Source organism: Terrapene carolina, unplaced genomic scaffold (genome assembly GCF_002925995.2).
Source record: "Terrapene carolina triunguis isolate 2854851 unplaced genomic scaffold, T_m_triunguis-2.0 Scaffold232, whole genome shotgun sequence".
Lineage (NCBI taxonomy): Eukaryota > Metazoa > Chordata > Testudines > Emydidae > Terrapene > Terrapene triunguis.
The window spans coordinates 8,112,613-8,115,834 of record NW_020664583.1 but is presented as its reverse complement, the minus strand read 5'-3'; positions in this window follow the sequence as shown (position 1 = coordinate 8,115,834).

Here is a 3,222-nt window from a genome sequence, read left to right as displayed (position 1 = left end):
GTTGAATACATTTACATGCTGGTATTCCAGCGCATTTCATAAAACAATGCGTTCCTTTCCTTTTTCTTTCCCTTTTTCTTTTTCTTGTTTGGAGTCCTCCAGCTTCCTCTCAGATTAAGGAGCTTCCCTGCAGAGCTAAAACACAGAGGCAAAGCTTGTGCCATAACTATTATTCCACCTCCCTGGGGAGCGTAAGCAGTAGCAGATAGTATTTTTCATGCAGTAGCTCTCTCTGCTGCAGCTAGTATCTTTTCTGGACTGGGTTTTAATTTCTCTTAAAGCAGATTTTAAAGTCTCTCTTGTGGTGAGGAATGTTGTGGTGTGTTATGCTGTGACACACTCAGTCTCACTTTTTTTATTAAATCGTAACCATTAGATCCTGATTCAGCAGAGCACTGAAGCCTGTGCTTAATTTTAAGGTGGCAGCAAGGATGGAGCAGTAGGCTGAGAGTCAAGAGACCTGGATTCTATTCCCGGCTCAGCTACTGACTTGCTGTGTAGGGTTACCATTCATCCGGATTCCCCCGGACATATCCGGCTTTTTGAGCTAAAAATAGCGTCCGGGGGGGAATTTGTAAATGTCCGGACTTCCCGCCCCATGCAGAGCGCGCGCGGCTAACAGGGCAGCCGGCCGGCCGGATGGTGCCACTTACATGGGACTCCGACAGCCAGAGAGAGCCCCTCCTCCTCTTCCCTGCAGCAGAGATCACTCCCTCCCTCCCTCCCTGCATTTGCAGATCGCCTCCAGCAGTCTGGAGCTCCTCCCCCGCTCCTCCTCCTCCCCTGCTGCCCAGCATGCCGGGACGAGCGGCTCAGACCGTTCCTGAGCAAGTTCACAGAGCCGTTAGGCGAAGGCCAACAACAAGGGGGCCAGGGGGTCGGAGAAGGGGCAGGGAGGTTCTGGAGGGGGCAGTCAAGAGACGGGGGGGGGCGGGAGTTCGGGGGGGCTTTCTGGGGAGGGTGGAGAAGGTTTTGGGCAGTCAGGGTACAGGTAGGGGGTAGGGTCCTAGGGGGCCAGTTAGGATGGGGGGAGGGTCTCAGGAGGGGGCAGTCAGGGGACAAGAGGCAGGGAGGCTTAGATAGGGGGTGGAGTCCTGGGGGGCAGTTAGGGGCAGGGGTCCCAGGAGGGGGCAGTCAGGGGACAAGGAGCAGGGGGAGGGTTGGGGGTTCTGAGGGGGGTGGGAAGTGGGAGGGACAGGGGCGGGGCTAGGGCAGGATGGGGGTGGGGCTAGGGCGGGGCTCCTCCCGTCCTCTTTTTTGCGTGCTGAAATATGGTAACCCTATTGCTGTGTGACCTTTGACAAGTCACTTTACTCATTGATTTCCTCTCCTACCTTGTCATAAACTGTAAACTCCCCAGGGACTACCTCTCTCTGCTTTTGTTTGGTCCCCAGCACAATGAGGCTTCAGTCTTGGTTGGGGTTTATATTACAGTAGTCCAATTGACCTCAATGAGATTACTCACCTGCTTAAAGTTAAACACATGCTTAAGTGGTTTGATGAATCTCGTGGTATTAGGGATGGGTTTAACTAGTTTGGCTCAGTTAAGAAAAACATGAATACTTGGGGGCAGAATCAAGCCTGGACATTGCAGACCCATTAAATGAAAAGGCGCAAGGCCCCTGTGTTGGTTTGGTAGTTGGGGGAACAATTTGAGTCTCTACACTGTATTGCTTAAAAGGGATTGCAATGCAAGAAGCTGGGAATGGAGCAGAACCATGGACGAAAGGCAATAAACTCCCATCCTCCAGGTGCAGGAAGGCAAACTGGACTCAATAATATATGGGGAAAGGAAACGTTCTGAAAGAATTTCCAGCACTTCTGCACTTTGACCTCTGTGTGAGTCCTAGGGTATTGTTAAAAAAGTAGCTACACTTTTCATACCCTTATGTTTCCTAGGGGTATATGGCGGGATGTTTGGGGCGGGGAGGGGGAAAGCGTGGTGAGGGAAGTCTTGTTGTTTTAATGGTCTTTTATGCACCCAAGGAGTCCGGTGGCACCTTAAAGGCTAACAGATTTATTTGGGCATAAGCTTTTGTGGGTAAAGATTTTTTTTTTATCCACGAAAGCTTATGCCCAAATAAATCTGTTAGCCTTTAAGGTGCCACCGGACTCCTTGTTTTTGTGGATACAGACTAACACAGCTACCCCCTGATACTTAAAAGACCATTAGTTACGCTTCTCAGCAGTACTTTGCTTCCTAAGCTTGGTCATGCCCCACTAGATCAGGCCCCTTTCCTGGGAGATCAAGTCAGAACAAACAATTAATGAAGGGAAGAACAAGGCTAGCCTTTTAGTGCCACGTTCCCCGGTAGGATCCTCTACACCAATGTTTCACACTTGTACGCTTGTTGGTTTGAATTTGCATTGCTCTCCTCTTAACAGCACAAAATACGAATTTCGATGGAGAATCAGGTGTATGAGAAGGATGGCTGAGAGTGATTGGATAGCTACTGAGATGATAAGCTGATGGACAGGAAATCAAGTAAGCTTTGCCTAGGCAGATATGAATCTGCCGCTTCTCTCTTAACCGTTTGTCCAAGACTGTGGAACTCCAATTCCTTGGGAATTAAGAACTACCTCCAAGGTCCTCTTTTTGCATTTATTTGCCCTTGTCTTCACAAATAACAGCAGAGAGCCCCTCAACTTTAAATAAATTCAATACATCCAAACTTCCATACATGCAGGGCCAGATTAACACAGGGGCTTTAGGGGCTGCAGCCTCGGTCTAAGGGAGCCCACAGGCCAGACGCGGCCCACTGCTTCTTTTCTTTTTATTGCCATGGGGCTGGACACCGGTCCCCAAGCCTCGGCGTGTCCCTCCCCACCCCACAGGGCTGGAGCAGCAAGCTCTGGCTGGTTGGCATGCCCCTGCAGCCCCTAGGCAAGGGGCGTTCAGGGAATCTCTGCACGCTGCCCCTGCCCCCAGCACTGGCTCTGCAGCTCCCATTGGCTGGGAACCATGGCCAATGGGAGCTGCAGGGGCAGCACCTGTGGTCACAGGCAACATGCATTGCACAAAGCAGCCTGGCCCCTCCACCTAGAGGCTAGACATGCTAGCCAACTCGCGGAGCAGAGCAGTGCGGAGCTAGGGTAGGCAGGGATCCTGCCTTAGCCCCACTGCGCCAGTGATCAAGAACCACCCGAGGTAAGCGCCTCCAGGCCGGAGCCTCCTCCTGCACCCAAATTCCCTCCCAGACCCTGCACCCCCACCTACACCCC